This window comes from Arachis hypogaea, chromosome 6 (assembly GCF_003086295.3).
Source record: "Arachis hypogaea cultivar Tifrunner chromosome 6, arahy.Tifrunner.gnm2.J5K5, whole genome shotgun sequence".
NCBI classification, from domain to species: domain Eukaryota; kingdom Viridiplantae; phylum Streptophyta; class Magnoliopsida; order Fabales; family Fabaceae; genus Arachis; species Arachis hypogaea.
Genome location: NC_092041.1, coordinates 54,872,027 through 54,890,960, shown reverse-complemented (window position 1 = coordinate 54,890,960; position 18,934 = coordinate 54,872,027). Strand labels below are relative to the sequence as shown.

The 18,934-nt window shown below is 38.5% G+C and overlaps 1 non-coding gene across 1 annotated transcript; it reads right to left on the bottom strand.

The window, feature by feature from the left end:
* Positions 1 to 18,475: 18,475 nt before the first annotated feature.
* LOC112700022 (small nucleolar RNA R71) lies at positions 18,476 to 18,579 on the bottom strand. Its single transcript, XR_003152948.1, has one exon. It is a non-coding gene; the product is annotated as a small nucleolar RNA R71 (small nucleolar RNA).
* Positions 18,580 to 18,934: the final 355 nt, after the last annotated feature.

The following is an 18,934-nucleotide window of genomic DNA, read 5'->3' as shown; positions in this document are numbered from 1 at the left end:
GAGTTGTAGATGTCCAATTGAAGTGATTCCAAGTGGGTTAGAAATCTGACATTTAGAGCTTTCAAACCATATATGATAGTCTATATTGGGCATAAAATTGGCAACATGACAAGAGGACAAAGTTGGCGCCACAAGAGTGCACTAGGAAGGGCCAACGTTGGAGCCAAAGTTAGACCCCTAACTTTGGCACCAACGTTGGTATCAGAAAATTGTGCTAGCTGATATGAAAAGTTGGAGCCAAAGTTAGACCCCTAACTTTGGCTCAAACTTAAACTCCAACTTTTGCAAAACTCCAACCCGGTTCAATTCGGTTCTTCTTCAAACTCCAAGAGCAATCAACCAAGGCCTCTATCAACCCAATTCCATCAAAAGCAAGGGCCCATGATCATCACTCAAAGGCACAAGAAATAGATAAAATAGGAATTTCATTTAATTGTAATTTGTTTTTAATTTCATTTTCATTTCCATTTTGTAAAGCCTATATAAGGCATCATTTTCACATTTGTGAGGAGGCTGGCTCCACTAGGGAGCACTAGGAGTAGTAGTAGAGAGCTCTCTCTTTAATTTTCTTTTCTTTGTTTTTGAATCTTGGGTGGAGAATTGAAGGTGTTCTGTTTCATTCTCCCTCTGAGATTTCTCTCTGCTTTCTTTACTGCTTAATTGAATCTAATTTTCTGTTAATTGCTCTTCATCTACTCTTGCTGCACTTTACATTTCTTTAATTTCTTTGCAATTGCTCTTGTTGGATCTAGGAAGGCATTGAGATCTAGACTTGGTTATCTAGTCTCTTGGGTCCTGAGATCTTAATTTCAATTTTACATTCTCTGTTTATTACTTTTCATGTTTAATTACATTTCTGTTTTGGTTCCGAATCAATCGAATCCATCTTTTACTTCTCTGCTTGTTGCAATTTAACTTCTCCTTGTTTAAATTCTGCAAATCCAATTCCCAATTCCCTTCACAATTTCATGCAATTTAAATTTCTTGCAATTTAAGATTCTTGCAATTTACATTTCATGCTCTTTAAGTTTCAGTTCCATTTATTTTCTGCAATTTAAATTCATTGCAATTTTTACCTTCTGTTGCTCAACTTCACACATTTCACTCAATGTTAGCTTGACTAAACTAATCACCCACTAAAGTTGCTTGATCCATCAATCCCTGTGGGATCGACCTCACTCCCGTGAGTTATTATTACTTGATGCGACCCGGTGCACTTGCCGGTTAGATTTGGGTGTTTTGGAGAAATTCATTTTTCCACCAAAATATCTCATCAAGTTTTTGGCGCCGTTGCCGGGGATTGATTAGATCAACAATGATTAAGTGGGTGAGAAGTCTAGATTAAGCATTTTCTTTATTTTTGTTCTCTGTTCTAAGTTGAAACCAAGGTGTTTGAGTTATTGCCTCACTAAGAAATTCATCTCTGAGATATGAATTTCAATTTTCCTTGGTGTTGTGTTTTACAAAATTCAAATGGAGTTCAACTCATCTTATGATCAAACAAATTTTATGGGATATTACCCACCATCACCAATCTCTAATGGTGGTTGGGAATATCACCAAGAAACTTCAAATTCTGGGCACTCCAATTCATGGAGCTATGCTTCAGAAACACAAGATGAGCAAGAAAATCATATGGGATACCAACCACCACCACAAAATGATTCAAGTCATTATCCTCATGGTAGATGGGGGTGTCGCCACAGAATGAAAGAGCATCCACCCTCACGTCCCAGTTTCTCATCTAAAAGTTCTTCATCACTTGATTATGCCTCAACACAAAGTTTCCTCCAAAATCCATACCAGTCATCTTATCAATCACACAACTCATTCCACACCCCTCAACACAACTTCACCACAACACATTTGCGTTACCAAAATTACTCTCAACATTCATCTCTTGAATTAACAGATGAGGAATACCTTGAAGGCATTGAATTAACAGATGAAGAATACCTTGAAGGCATTGAAATACAGAAAAAACTAGTGGAATTCTACACAAAATCCCCATCTTGGGAAGAAACCATCCTCGAGCAGATAAATAGGTCCTTAGAGCAAACAAAGAGGAACTTAGAACCATCAAACAGTAAGGATGAAGACCAGTTTGTGGGTGAGGAAGTGGAAGAGCAAGAAAGTGAGAAAGACAACCAAAGAATTCCAAACTCAAGTGAAGCAGAGAAGTACACGGAGGAAGAGCTTACAGAACCACCATTGCAAGAGGCTCTTGATGAAAAGAAGACTCTAACAATCACACAACCACCAAGACTTGGATTCAAGAAAGTGAAGGCAATTAACAAAAGCACCGAGAAGAGGATTGTGACCAAGCTACAAAAGACAACATTCAAGAGAAGGTCAACTGCAAACAATCCTTCCCCTGGTCTAGCAAGCAAGCTCAATCAAGCCATGTACAAAAGAAAGCTTGCTGAGAGGAAGCCAAGACAGGGGACACTAGCTGAAACTTCTCCCCTCTTGGAGTCATTCCTCTTAACAAACTGGAAGAAGAGGAAAAAAGTGAAGAATAGGTAAACAGTAGGTAACATTTCTTCTCCTTGTCTTGTTTAAATTTCAATAAACTGGCATATGATCACATTCTAAGTTTGGTGTGCCACTTAATTGTCTATGCAACTCATCCAACAACATCACTTGTCTGCATAATCATATTGCCCTTGCATTATTATTTTTCTTTTGTTTTGACATTTCGTTTGCATTTTCTTTGTTTTAGTCACTTCTTTATATTTTCTATGATCTCTGTTATTAACTGTTTTTTGTTAATACATCACCAAGAGACCCTTATTCATGGCTAATCTTGGCTTGGTGATTGTATTCAAATAACAGTTTCTCTTGTTTAGTTTTAATTCAAATAAATGGACATAGGATTGCATTTTAAGTTTGGTGTTGCTATGCAACACAATTTGCTTCAAATCTTTACTGGATACTTGCATTGATTCCAAGTGAAAGTGTCACACTAAGTTTGGTGTGCCACTTATTCTTTATGCAAAGTATTATGCTCACCTTCTTAAGCTTGCAATCACAATGTCTCTGTCTCTTGTGCCTTGATTATTATCTTTAATTTTGCTTGCTTGAAACACATGTACTACTAACATTTCTTGTGTAAGACATTCATGATCCATCTTAGCCCCATAGCCACGGTTCTAATAGTTGCTTGAGGATGAGCAAGCATTCTGAGTTTGGTATGGGAAGGAGGAGAATGGGAGGAAAATGACAACAATAGAGAAGATGAACTACAAGGTTGTAAAGTTCCTTTTCCTCTCATTTGTTTCAAGCACTATAAACTGCATGATTGTCTTTACCTTCTCTGTATGCATGTGTGTATGAAAAGGCATAGTTTGATTTCTAAATTGCAACATGGTGCTATGTCATTATGATTACCAACTTGAGTTTTGTGAATTCAAAAGCAACAAAGTATCATGATCATAAACAAACAAGGCATTAAAGAAGATTTTAGCATGTGCATAAAAGTATTGGAAAGCTAGTATGTTTGATTGTTGCTTAATTGCATTGGATTTTATTTAATTGAAGTTTTCATCTAGGACATTTTGTGAAATCTTTTAAAATCATGAAAACCTTGAAAGCAAATGCAAAATAAAGCAAAGAAAAGAAAAAGGGAAAGAATGAGAAAGCTGAAGGCTCTGAGTACCAATGGCAATTTATTTGTTAAGTGCTTGTGGTGTTTATGTATCAAGCCAAATGCTTGGAAACAAAACACTTAGAAGTCAAGGCTAGGCTCAAAGTGCAAAAGCACTCCCTCAAAGCTCAAGGCTCTGAGCATCAATGATTAGAGAGTCAAGAAAAGAAAAGAAAAATGAGCTTAATGAAGTCCTCTAATCAAATAATTGTGGTGCTTATGTATCAAGTGGTAATACTTGAAAACAAAGCATTTAGAAGTCGTAGCTTTGTTATCAACTCATGGGGCAAAGCACCCAAAAGGAGAAGCTAATAAGAAAATCAAAAGCTTGCTTCAAGGAAGAAATATAAAAGAAAGATTTCATAAATTGAGCTAGATGGAAGCATCAATCATTTACATTTCTTTTGTGATTGTAGCATGCGTAGAAAACTAGCTTACCATGAACATTGAGTTGCTATTCTTCTTGCCTTGGATTGTCAATCTTTATTGCATGATTCTTTTCTTGCTTGGGGACAAGCAAGGTTTAAGTTTGGTGTTGTGATGACATGTCACCATGTCATGTTTTTCTATGCTTTTTCATACAAGAAATTTATGATTAGTGCTTAAATATTGCATTCTTTGGTGATTAAATGGTACATTTCTTTGATCTTTTGATTTGATAAACTTTGTAGGAAATAAGAAGAAAAAGAAGCAAAAAGAGCACAAAATAAGCTAAAAAAAGGAAAAGAGGAATTTTGGGCACACTTTGAAGTTGGAGCACACTTTGGAGGCTTAGGCCATGCTTCTAAAAGCGTGACCCATGACCAAATCAAGGAAGAAAAGCGTGGCCCAAAGGAAGAAAAGCGTGGCTCTAAACAAGGAGGAAGAGAGGACAAAAAGTTTTGGGTGAAAAGTTAGCCTCAAAGTTAGACCCCTAACTTTGAGGCTAACGTGAGAATTGGAAAATCTTCCCAGGGCCACCCACGTTTGGGCCAACGTTAGCCCCCTAACTTGGAGGCTAATGTTGGCATGAAAAATTTGTCCCAGGGGCTGCCCACGTTTGCGCCAACGTTAGCCCCCTAACTTGGAGGCTAACGTTGGCGCCACACACCACAACAGCTTGAAGGGGTATACTTCCAACAAGAATAACTTGAGCTACAGAGCTCCAAATGAGGTGATTCAAGAATCATTGGAAAGTAGGAATCAAGAGCTTTCCAAGCATATATGGCACTGCATGGTGGACACTAAAATTGAGGGAGAAAAATGCCCCGCAATGTGCATAAACGAACATGGTGGCAACATGCAGTGAGGCCAACTGACCTCTGCACCTTCAACGGAGTATAACTCGAGCTGTAAAGCTCCAATTGATGCGCTTCCAACGACAATGGAAAGTAGACATTCAGGGCTTTCCAACAATGTATAATCGTATGGGGTGGAAAATATGTTTGAGCCTCCAGAACTGGCGTTTTCGCCAACGTTTGAGGCAAACTTTACCTCAAACGCTGCACACCAAAGCCAGCAACCATGCCCTCTTCAAATGATTATAACTTGAGTTGTAGATGTCCAATTGAAGTGATTCCAAGTGGGTTAGAAAGCTTGAATTTAGAGCTTTCAAACCATATATGATAGTCTATATTGGGCATAAAATTGGCAACATGACAAGAGGACAAAGTTGGCGCCACAAGAGTGCACTAGGAAGGGCCAACGTTAGAGCCAAAGTTAGACCCCTAACTTTGGCACCAACGTTGGTATCAGCAAATTGTGCTAGCTGATATGAAAAGTTAACTTTGGCTCAAACTTAAACTCCAACTTTTGCAAAACTCCAACCTGGTTCAATTCGGTTCTTCTTCAAACTCCAAGAGCAATCAACCATGGCCTTTATCAACCCAATTCCATCAAAAGCAAGGGCCCATGATCATCACTCAAAGGCACAAGAAATAGATAAAATAGGAATTTCATTTAATTGTAATTTGTTTTTAATTTCATTTTCATTTCCATTTTGTAAAGCCTATATAAGGCATCATTTTCACATTTGTGAGGAGGCTGGCTCCACTAGGGAGCACTAGGAGTAGTAGTAGAGAGCTCTCTCTTTAATTTTCTTTTCTTTGTTTTTGAATCTTGGGTGGAGAATTGAAGGTGTTCTGTTTCATTCTCCCTCTGAGATTTCTCTCTGCTTTCTTTACTGCTTAATTGAATCTAATTTTCTGTTAATTGCTCTTCATCTACTCTTGCTGCACTTTACATTTCTTTAATTTCTTTGCAATTGCTCTTGTTAGATCTAGGAAGGCATTGAGATCTAGACTTGGTTATCTAGTCTCTTGGGTCCTGAGATCTTAATTTCAATTTTACATTCTCTGTTTATTACTTTTCATGTTTAATTACATTTCTGTTTTGGTTCCGAATCAATCGAATCCATCTTTTACTTCTCTGCTTGTTGCAATTTAACTTCTCCTTGTTTAAATTCTGCAAATCCAATTCCCAATTCCCTTCACAATTTCATGCAATTTAAATTTCTTGCAATTTAAGATTCTTGCAATTTACATTTCATGCTCTTTAAGTTTCAGTTCCATTTATTTTCTGCAATTTAAATTCATTGCAATTTTTACCTTCTGTTGCTCAACTTCACACAATTCACTCAATGTTAGCTTGACTAAACTAATCACCCACTAAAGTTGCTTGATCCATCAATCCCTGTGGGATCGACCTCACTCCCGTGAGTTATTATTACTTGATGCGACCCGGTGCACTTGCCGGTTAGATTTGGGTGTTTTGGAGAAATTCATTTTTCCACCAAAATATCTCATCATGTAGCACGCGTACGCGTCGATGAAGAATTTTGTCAATCGACGTGCATGCGTAACGCACGCGTACGCATGGATAAGTGAGCGTTGAACTCCAACTTAAGGTCTAATGTTGAGCCCAACGTTGGGTTAAACTTCAGGGCCAACGTCCTAGCCTTCTTTGGCAAAGTTTGACCCAACGTTTGAGCTCAAACGTTGAACTCCAACGTCAATCCCATTCCAATGCAAAAAGGCACCAACGCAAAGCATGAACGTTAACTTCCAAACATCCTCATCAACGGCCATTCTCAACTAGCTTCAACAAAGGACAAAGGGCCTAGTCCAAGTACATGAAGAGCTGAAAGAAGAAAGTGTATAAATAGAAGAGAATTTGAGTTAGTGATGAGGGAAAAACAATTCTACACAAACTCGCCGACAAGTGTACCAGGTTGCATCAAGTAGTAATTACTCACAAGAGTGAGGTCGATCCCATAGAGATTGATGGATTGAGCAATTTTTGTTAGGTGATGAATTTAGTTAAGCAAATATTTGATGATTTGAGTGAATTTTGGTTAACAGAAGCTAAATTGCAAGTAAATGAAAGGGAGAGGGGAAATTGACAGAATATTAAATTGCAGAAAGGGTAAATTACAGGAAACTTAGAGTGCAAGAAAGTAAAAGAATTGAAACTTAAATTGCAAGAAAAGTAAATGACTGAAACTTAAAGTGCAAGAAACTTAAATTGCTGAATCTAAATTGCTAGGAATCTTAAATTGCTTGAAGATTAAAGGATTTGGGTATTGGGATTCAAAATAAAACTGGAATTGTAAAGTGCAGAGAAGCAGAAGATGAAGCAGAATTGTAGAAGAACTAAAACTGAATTTAAAAATTGCAGAAGAAGTAAAATCAGAAGGAAACAATAGAGATCTGATCTTCAATTCTTAAATTCAGAAAACAGAAAAGGAATGGGACTCCAAGATGAAGAATTTCAGAGAATTCTTCAATCAGAGTTCAATAACCCAGAATCAGAAAATAGATGCAGAAGAAAGAAAATAAAAATAGAAAACAAGCTCAGATCCGATCTCAATTATTCAGAATTCTAAAAGGAAAATTTTAAAAAAGAAAAGCTAAAAATGAGCTAAAGGTCCCTCTCAAATCAAACTAATTCCTATTTATACACTGATGTGCGGAAAATGATCCGACACAAAACTCACCGACAAGTGCACCGGGTCGCATCAAGTAATAAAAACTCACGGGAGTGAGGTCGATCCCACAGGGATTGAAGGATTGAGCAATTTTATTTTAGTGGTTGATTTAGTCAAGCGAATCAAGATTTGGTTGAGTGATTGGTGATTTGCAGAGTTTAATTTGCAAGAAAAGTAAAGGGAATGGGTAAATTGCATGAAATTAAAGAGAACGGAAATGTAAAATGCAGAATCTTAAAGAACAAGAAGTTAAAGGGCAGAAACTTAAAACGCAAGAAATGTAAATTGCAGAATCTTAAAGTGCAAGGAATGTAAATGGCTTGAATTGTAAAGGGAATTGGGAATTGGATTTGCAGAATTTAAACAAGGAAAAGTAAATTGCATCAAACAGAAGAGTAAAAGGGGTTTGGGATTGAGTCGGATCTGAAGCAGAAGAGTAAATGAACATGAAAAGTAATAAACAGAGAATTGGAAATTGGAAATTCAGATCTCAGGACCCAAGAGACTAGATAACCGAGTCTAAATCTCAATGCCTTCCTAGATCCAACAAGAACACTTGCAAAGAAATTGTAAATTGCAAAGAAAGTAGATGAAGAGCAATTAACAGAAATTTAAACTCAATTATGCAGTAAAGAAACAGAGAGATCCAAGGATGAGATTGAAACAGAATTTCTTCAATTCTCTAACCCAAGATCCAAGACAAAGTAATTGAAATTGAAAACAATAAAACTAAGAGGAAGGGAATTGAATTCTCCTTCCCCGAAACTAAGAAATTTAAGATCACTCAATACCAAAAGCTCTCCGAAAAACTACTAAGCAAAACTAAAGGAAAACTAAAAAGAAGAGCTCGCCGAATAACTCGAATTCTATCCTATTTATACACTTTCTTCAAATGGTCTTCAAGCCTTCAATTGGGCCTTTCCTCTTGATGGAATTGGGTTGAGAGAGGCCTTGGTTGATTGCTCTTGGAGTTTGGAGAATAACTGAATTGAACCAGGTTGGAGTTTTGCAAAAGTTGGACCAAAAGTTTGAGCAAAAGTTAGAGGCTAACTTTTGCTCCAACTTTTCATATCAGCCACCATGATTTGCTGATACCAACATTGGTGCCAAAGTTAGGGGTCTAACTTTTGCTCCAACATTGGCTTTACCTTGTGCACTTATGGCGCCAACGTTAGCCCAAAAGTTAGGAGTCTAACGTTGGTGCAAACTTTTGCTCCTCCCTTTGTATTTTTCATGTGCCAACGTTAGCCCAAAAGTTAGGGGTCTAACATTGGCACAAACTTTTGGTGGTCAGGGGGTATTTTTCTTATACCAATGTTAGCCCAGAAGTTAGGGGTCTAACGTTGGGGCTAACTTTTCACCCAAAAGTTTGTGCAAAAGTTTGAGGCTAACTTTAGGTCTAGCTTTTTGCTTCCTGGTTCAATTTTACTTATTCCATTGTCCTCTCTTTACTCCTAGCCATTCCTTCTTGCTTCAACCTTTCTCCAAGCTTTCTTCACCTATCATTAATCAACCGAGCACATCAAAGCTATGCTCAAAATCATGAGATATTCATTCTTTCACAATATGTAACAAATATAGCATAAAACCTCATGAAATTGCATTAATTCATCTATGGTTGATTCAATCAAAGGAAGCATGAAAATCTACCCAAATTGGCTTGCTTAGACCTTAAGAAAGTGCATAATTCAAGTGAAAACAAAAGAAAAAGACTAGGGAAACTAGGCTGTGATGACTTGTCATCACAACACTAAACTTAAAGCTTGCTTGTCCCCAAGCAAGAAATGAATTATGCTCAGAGGTTCTTTCAATTAAGATGGATTGAAGAACACTTGTAAAGTACAGTAAGTGAAGTGATTAAGTAACAGTGGGGTGAACTCTAAATTATATGCTCATGCAAGGGCTTCAGTGCTCACTAGTCCTTACATATTGGGAGTCGTAGGTCTTAGGATTTTCATCCGAATGGTATCATAGAGATCTCTTTATATGTAATCACCTTGAAACAACTTATAGTTTCTGTGCTTTGGCCTCGACTCTAAGTGTCATGTCTCAAAGCGGCTCTTTAAATAAGTTTTCAATCAATACTCCTAAACCAGTTGGTTTTAAGGTATTAGGTGTTAAAGCACCCCTAAGGATTTACTTGCTCAAGCCTCTTTCCTTGACACACTTCAACCACAAGCATTTACTAGGATAGCAACTCTTTGAGTTTTTGTTTCTTTCTTTCTTTTTCTGCCTAGTAATTGATGCTCAGAGCCTTGGGCCATGTTCTTTTTGTTTTTGTATTTTCTTTACTTTTCTTTTTGTTTTGTTTGCTGCTTCTCGGATCAATTGATTTTTGAGAATCTCCACAATACTTATTTGAACTTCATATCCTGCCTATGAGCTCCCATGCAAGTTTTCACAAGCATGCAACCTCAATACATAATCATACAACTAGAACCACCACTTCTCCTAATCTTTTGCTTACCTCAAAATTGTTTAATTCCTCAATCCTTCGTTTCAAAGAACTTTCATGTGATGCATTCTTAAAAATTGAGTGCAAACAAGTTTTGAAGATAAGAATGTTGTGAATAATCAAGCATCTTGCTTATTGAATTATAAAGAAAGACTATGCTATGCAGGCAGGCAGGGGTATATAAAGAAAACTATACTATGCAGACAGGCAGGACAAATAAGGATACAATCCAACTTACAATTACAGCAATATTTGATGTAAAACAATCACTTAACAATACAACTTGTTGGAGTTCACTTGCTTTCCTTCTTCTCATCATCATTAATGCTGACTTTTATGTTCATCTTTCACCTCTTTGGTTGATGATGCTAAAAATCTCCAAAAGTTTGTATGATATTCTGCAGTGATATTGGAAGTTGCTTGTTCCCCAAGCACTTAGAAACAGTGGTTAGTCTGCATGATTTATTTGTGGGCTTTTTGAACTTACTTTGGTGTGGGAACACCAAACTTAGTACCTTGCCAAAGGTTTTCATTAACCATATGTGAAATTCTTTTTTCTTTCTCAAAAGTAATAAGGCTGAAAACTAGAAAACAGCAAAATAGTTAACTAATTCATCCAGTATGCTTGAAGCCCATATTATGCATAAGGTGAGAATGTGTGTTATAATGGGATTTTGGTGGAACACCAAACTTAGAATTCTTCATTCTCCCTTAGATTGTTTTGGTGTGCAACACCAAACTTAGCTTCTTGCAATCTAGATAAAGCTAGTTAACCTTTTTATTGAAATAGATATGAAAAGAGAACTACCTCAGGTTGGGTTGCCTCCCAACAAGCGCTCTTTTATTGTCACTAGCTTGACATTGGGGCTTTCTTTTATGGTGGTTGGTGCTTGTAGAGCCTCAATTTGTCTCCCCTGACTGTGATCCTCTTCTTTGTTCTCTGGTGTTCAATTTCAGCATGCTCTAATGAGAGTATGTTGCTGACAGTGTAGTAGTCCTCAGTTTGTTGGTTTGCCCCCAGCTGTTGATATATCAGTTGCACTTTGTCACCTTTGGAAAGCCCCTCTGTTGGGATCTTCCTGTTCTTCCAACCCCTTTTTGTTTTGTTTCTGCATTTCATCTTTCCTTTTGTTGACCTTTCTTTTCTGGCCGTAGGCTTCCCTTGGGGACCTCTCTTCTCATTGGCTAATACTCCAATATCCTCTTGGGATCCTTCATCAGTCTGCACAACTCTTATCTTTGGGATGTTGCTGTGACTCTCCTTGTCATTTTCTTCCTTCAACTGTGATTTTCCCTTGTCAATTTTCATATAGTCTTTCTTCTCCTTGCTAAATTGTGCCTCTGGTAATACCTTCAAAGTGACACTCTGATCATGCATCCTGAGAGTTAATTCCCCTTCCTCTACGTCTATGATAGCTCTAGCAGTGGCCAAGAATGGCCTTCCCAGTATAACAGAGTCACCATCATCCTCGTTTGAATTCAGAACCACAAAATCAGCAGGGTATATAACACTGTCCACCTTGACCAAAAGATTTTCAATTACACCCCTGGGGTATACCATTGACTTATCTACCAGCTCCAGAGACATTTGTACTGGTTTGACTTCCTCTATATGCAGCTTTTTCACCAGGGAGGATGGTATCAAATTAATACTCGCTCCGAGATCACACATTGCTTTAGTGATGGTCAATTTCCCAATGGTACAAGGCAACAAGAAGCTCCCTGGGTCCTCAAGCTTAGGAGGAAGCCCTTTTTGAATCAAGGCCCTGCATTCCTCAGTGAGCAATATGGTTTCTTTCTCATCCCAACTTCTTTTCTTATTGATAAGCTCCTTCAAGAACTTGGCATACAGAGGCATTTACTCAAGTGCTTCAGCCAAGGGGATATTGATTTCCAGCTTCTTGAAGGTCTCAAGGAACTTGTGGAAATGCTGGTCCTTAATCTCTTTGTTGAACCTCTGAGGATATGGCAGTGGAGGTGCGATGCTCTTTCCTATTTGCTGCTGTCCCTGAGTCAGTTCCCTTGAGCTATGTGGCTGGTTGTCCTTCTCTTTAAGTTTCTCAGTGCTTTTGTTTGGCATCACAACTTGCTCCTTAGCTTCATCTGCTTTTGTTTGCTTCTCATCCTCTGTTGGTTCTTTGATGCTATCTGTTTGCTTCTTTGTAGTGTCATTGTTGCTCATCAACGTTCTCCCACTCCTTAATTGTATTGCCTTGCATTCCTCCTTGGGATTTGGGATTGTGTCACTGGGCAGTGAGCTTGAAGGTCTTTCAACAGAAATTTGCTTGGAGAGTTGCCCAATCTGCCTCTCTAGGCTTTTTAGTGATGCTTCATGGTTTTTGTTTGTTATTTCCTGGTGTTTCATCATTTTGTCTATCAAGGTCTCCAAGTTGGTGAGTCTTTGGGGTTCAGGTGGTGCTTGTGGTGGGTTGTGAGCTGTGGTGGTGGATGATAAGCATTTTGGTTGGTAGGTTGGTTATTGGATTGGTACTGGTTGAGATTAGGGTAGTTGTTTTGAGGTTTTCTGTAAGTGTTTCGGTTAGTTTGCTGCTGGTTGTAATTTTGGTTGTTTCTTGGGTTGTTTTGGTTTGAGTTCTTCTGCCATGGTTGTTGGTTTTGGTTGTGAGTGTCTCCCCATCTGAGGTTGGGGTGATTCTTCCATGAGGGGTTGTAAGTATCACCATAGAATTCATTTGGACTTGAATGCATGTACTGGACTTGTTCTTGCTGTTGCTCCTCTTGAATTTCTTCATTTTGCCCCCATGTGGTTGATGGTTGGCTAGTGTTAACTGCTGCAACCTGGAGGCCATCAATCCTCTTGGTCATTTGCTCAAATTGTTGTTGCATTTGCTGCTGCATTAATTTGTTTTGAGCCAGGATTGAATCCACTCCTTCTAGCTCCATTTCTCCTCTTCTTTGTGATGGTTGGCGGCTTCTTTGATGAGCAAAGAAATATTGGTTGTTAGCCACCATGTCAATGAGTTCTTGAGCCTCCTCTGCAGTTTTCATGAGTTGCAAGGAACCTCCAGCTGAATGATCCAAAGCTTCCTGGGATTTCAATGTTAAGCCTTCATAGAAGTTTTGCAACTTCTCCCATTCATTAAACATGGCAGGGGGCATTTTCTGACTAGAGCCTTGTACCTCTCCCATGCCTCATAGATGGGTTCAGCCTCCATTTGTGTAAATGTTTATACCTCAGCCTTCAACCTTATAATCCTCTGAGGTGGATAAAACTTGGCAAGGAACTTGGTTACCAAATCATCCCAGTTGTTGATGCTGTCCCTTGGAAACGATTCCAACCATTGAGTGGCCTTGTCCCTGAGAGAGAATGGGAATAGCATCAGTTTGTAACTGTCAGGAGGCACAGCATTAGTTTTGACAGTGTTACATATCCTCAAGAAGGTGGATAAGTGTTGGTGCGGGTCTTCAAGTGGTCCTCCACCAAAAGAGCAATTGTTCTGAACCAAAGTGATGAGTTGTGGCTTGAGTTCAAAATTGTTTGCATTGACATTTGGAGCCAAAATGCTGCTTCCACAATGTCTAGGATTTGCAAAGGTATAGGAGGCCAAAACTCTCCTCTGGGGTGGGTTGTCATTGTTGTTGTCTGCTCCACCTGGTGGATTCGTTGAATGTTCCTCCATCTCTTGAAATTCTTCGTCTGATTCCTCTTCTCCAACAATATTTTTCCCTCTTTTAGCTCTTCTTAACCTCCTGAGAGTTCTTTCGTCTTGTTCATGAAAATTTAGTGTGTTTCTTCTTGTACCTGACATATAAGCATAGCATAAGAAACGCACAAACTAGTGATACTTCAACCTACTGCTGGATTGAAGTTTTAGTTAGTTTAAGCAAAAAATCAAACAGTTAGTGGGTTAATCAAAAATTAGAGAAAAAGTGCTTGATCTAAATCTCCACTTCACTTAATCATTGTCAATCTAATCAATCCCCGGCAACGGCGCCAAAAACTTGATGTGCGGAAAACGATCCGACACAAAACTCATCGGCAAGTGCACCGGGTCGCATCAAGTAATAAAAACTCATGGGAGTGAGGTCGATCTCACAGGGATTGAAGGATTGAGCAATTTTTGTTTAGTGGTTGATTTAGTCAAGCGAATCAAGATTTGGTTGAGTGATTGGTGATTTGCAGAGTTTAATTTGCAAGAAAAGTAAAGGGAATGGGTAAATTGCATGAAATTAAAGAGAACGGAAATGTAAAATGCAGAATCTTAAAGAACAAGAAGTTAAAGGGCAGAAACTTAAAACGCAAGAAATGTAAATTGCAGAATCTTAAAGTGCAAGGAATGTAAATGGCTTGAATTGTAAAGGGAATTGGGAATTGGATTTGCAGAATTTAAACAAGGCAAAGTAAATTGCATCAAACAGAAGAGTAAAAGGGGTTTGGGATTGAGTCGGATCTGAAGCAGAAGAGTAAATCTACATGAAAAGTAATAAACAGAGAGTTGGAAATTGGAAATTCAGATCTCAGGACCCAAGAGACTAGATAACCGAGTCTAAATCTCAATGCCTTCCTAGATCCAACAAGAACACTTGCAAAGAAATTGTAAATTGCAAAGAAAGTAGATGAAGAGCAATTAACAGAAATTTAAACTCAATTATGCAGTAAAGAAACAGAGAGATCCAAGGATGAGATTGAAACAGAATTTCTTCAATTCTCCAACCCAAGATCCAAGACAAAGTAATTGAAATTGAAAACAATAAAACTAAGAGGAAGGGAATTGAATTCTCCTTCCCCGAAACTAAGAAATTTAAGATCACTCAATACCAAAAGCTCTCCGAAAAACTACTAAGCAAAACTAAAGGAAAACTAAAAAGAAGAGCTCGCCGAATAACTTGAATTCTATCCTATTTATACACTTTCTTCAAATGGTCTTCAAGCCTTCAATTGGGCCTTTGCTCTTGATGGAATTGGGTTGAGAGAGGCCTTGGTTGATTGCTCTTGGAGTTTGGAGAAGAACCGAATTGAACCGGGTTGGAGTTTTGCAAAAGTTGGACTAAAAGTTTGAGCAAAAGTTAGAGGCTAACTTTTGCTCCAACTTTTCATATCAGCCACCATGATTTGCTGATACCAACGTTGGTGCCAAAGTTAGGGGTCTAACTTTTGCTCCAACGTTGGCTTTACCTTGTGCACTTATGGCGCCAACGTTAGCCCAAAAGTTAGGGGTCTAACGTTGGCGCAAACTTTTGCTCCTCCCTTTGTATTTTTTCATGTGCCAACGTTAGCCCAAAAGTTAGGGGTCTGATGCCAAGGCATCTTAGGCTAGTTTCACTAGCATTTTTATGTTAGTTTTAGTTGTTTTATGCATTTTCTTGAGCTTAAAGTAACCAAGAATGGTTAAATGAACAACAAAGTAATGAATCATCCAAACAGTGTAATTTTGATGCAAATTCCATGAGTTTTTAGTTATATTACTTGAATGCTATGAATGGAAGAATTCTCATGAAATTTTGCAAGACTTTGATGCAATTGTGTGGATAATTTCAGGGAAGAAGAGGCTAGGCAAGGAAGCAACAAAATCAATAAAGGAAGCTTGAAGATCACATGTGGAGTTTAAGTTCCAGTTTAAGCTTAAACTGGAACTTAAACTACCAAGCCATACAATGCTGAAAGTGGCGTTTAACCTCCAGTTTAACCTTAAACTGGAAGTTAAACGCCAGAATAAGAAATGCACCAAAGCTGAAAGTGGCGTTTAACCTTCAGTTTAAGGTTAAACTGAAGGTTAAACGCCAGAATCATGAAAGCTGAGAAAAGAGGAAACTGGCGTTTAACCTCCAGTTTAACCTTAAACTGAAGGTTAAACGCCAGAATGAGAATGGCACCAAGGGAGCATTTCCACGTTTAACCTCCAGTTTAACCTTAAACTGGAGGTTAAACATGTTCGAACCACATTATGCACCAGGAAGCCATTTCCACGTTTAAGCTCCAGTTTGACCTCAAACTGGAGCTTAAACGTGTTCGACATTCACACTCTTGGGCTACCTTCTTCATTCCCACGTTTAAGCTCCAGTTTAAGGTTAAACTGGAGCTTAAACGTGTTCGGCGTTTTTGCTCCTCCAGGGTTGCCTTCTCATTTCCACGTTTAAGCTCCAGTTTAACCTCAAACTGGAGCTTAAACGTGTTCGACCAGAATTGCCTCCAGGGTTGCAATCTTCATTTCCACGTTTAAGCTTCAGTTTAACCTTAAACTGAAGCTTAAACGTGTTCGATTAATTACCCTCCTGGGTTGCTTTCTTCCAATTCCACGTTTAAGTTTCAGTTTAACCTTAAACTGAAACTTAAACTTCAACTTAAACGCCACTCTTTGAAAGGGTTTCTGGGCCAAATATATTGAAGTTTAAGTTAGCATTGAGCACAAATATTAACTTAAACGTATTATGGTATGAAACCCAATTGAATATCATGGTTTATGGGATTGGGCCTGAAGAGTTGATGAGTCTGGAACTTCAAATTGTTGAGTCTTGTGTCATTACTTGTTTATCACTAAATTTGCTCAATGAATGTTACAGAATTGGATCACAGCCTCATAAGGATTATGGACCATAAACCCAAAGCAAAAGGAAATCAAGGAAAGGCCTCAAAGCCCAAGAAACACAACAGAAGCTCAATTTAGAAAGTGTATAAATAGGATAGAATTGAAGTTAGTTGACACTTTTTGACACTTTGGAATTTTCATACTTTTGTAATTGAATTCTGAGCTATGAATCACTAAACCCCTTTCATTGGGTTAGGGAGCTCTATTGTAATTCAATGAATCAATAATAGTTTTTATCTTCTTCTTCAATCTTTTCTCTTGAATTTTGTTAGAAAGCTTCTCGATCTAATTCCATTGGTTAGTTGTCTTGGGAAAGAAACTATCCATAATTGGAATCCTTCGGAACCTTGGGAAAGGAATGGAGGATTCATGCTAGAGAAGCTTTCTCACAGTGAATTGGATTGGGGTTTGGATGGATATTGTGACATGTAATCCTACCAAATTGTGGTTCATGAAACTGTGTGGTATAATCAGTGATCGAGCATCATCTCTTCTTATGAACATTTAAACCAAGGGATTGGGAATTTGTTTGTTTTTAGAGAGAATTGGTGAGCCAAGGGATTGGGATCCAATCATATAAGATTGCCAAGAAAAATTCAATGAATGCATTGGTTGAGGAAGAGATAAAAATGTTTTGATTCGGAGATCTCAATATCTCCTAACACCCAATGAACTCCCCATTTCTGATCTACACTTTCTCTTACATTCTGCCATTAAATTCATGCAATCACCCCCATCCCTTTTAATTTCAGCAATTTAACTTCTTGCTCTTTAATTCATGCAATTTAAGATTCCACAATTCTCATCTAAATCTTGATTCCGCTCAAAACTAGAACAAACTTCTAATCCGAATTGCTCATTCAACCAATCCTTGTGGGATTCGACCTCACTCTATTGTGAGTTTTTACTTGACGATAACCGGTGCACTTGCCGGAAGGAATTTTGCCGATTGTGCAATTTCCTAAATCGTAGCTATCAAGTTATGGCTAGATCAAGTTTATGGCGCCGTTGCCGGGGATTGGTTTTCGATTGACAATTCTCAAATTGGAAGTTAACTAGATTGAGCATTTTTCTTCTTTTGTTAATTCAGTTCAAGTTACTTGTTGAATTTTAATTTCTGCACTCTGTTATTTGCTTTTACTTTCTTATGACTTTCATTTCAAGCAACTAACTCACTGACCCACTAACTATTTGAATTAATTCCTCAACTGCTCTAACCATACTCTTCCATTAACCAAGAGTATTCCCGTTGTTTGTTGCTTGTGGTGTGTTCTTGTATGACAGGTAGGAGAGGAGAGACAACAACTCCTCCATATACCGAACCAGAGAGGACCCTTCATAGACTTAGAAGGGAAGCAAGAGGGAAGAGAGTACTGAGAGAAGAAGAATCTGAAGGAGAGTCTGAGGACAATTTTGAGGAAGCTCTAGATCTCAACATGGATAGAGAAGTTCACAACCATGAGAGGGCTGATGGAAACAATGCCATTCCTGAGAGGAGGGTTCTTGGTTCATACATAAACCCAACCTCTGGGAATTGTGGTAGTAGCATTCAGAAACCACCCATTCAGGCCAACAATTTTGAACTCAAACCACAGCTAATATCACTGGTGGAGGATCATTGTTCATTTGGTGGGAGTGCTAATGAAGATCCAAACCAACATCTCACAAAATTCCTGAGAATTTGTGACACAGTGAAGTCCAATGGAGTCCAGGAAGATGCCTACAAACTGCTCTTGTTCCCATTCTCACTTAGGGACAAGGCAGCTAAGTGGCTGGAATCATTCCCAAGGGGGAGCCTAACAACCTGGGATGAGGTGGAAAGCAAGTTTCTGGCACGTTTCTACCCTCCACAAAAGGTCAATAGGCTTCGATCTGAGGTTCAGACTTTTAGACAACAAGATGGTGAGACGCTCTACGAGGCATGGGAGAGGTTCAAAGAATTGACAAGGAAATGCCCACCAGACATGTTCCATGACTGGGTGCAATTGCATATTTTCTATGATGGACTTTCTTATGAATCAAGGAAGGCTGTAGACCATTCATCAGGAGGTTCATTGAACAGGAAAAAGACTGTGGAAGAAGCCATTGAAGTGATTGAGACAGTGGCTGAGAATGAGTACTACTATGCTTCAGAGAGGCACAACACTAAGGGAGTCATGGAGCTGAACCATGTTGATACAATTCTAGCCCAAAATAAGGTGTTTGCCAAGCAAGTAGCAGAGCTCACCAGGAAATTAGACACAAAGCAAGTGGCTGCAATACACACACAAGATCAAGAGGAAGTAAGCACGGAAGGAGGTGATTGGGAAGAGGCTAACTAT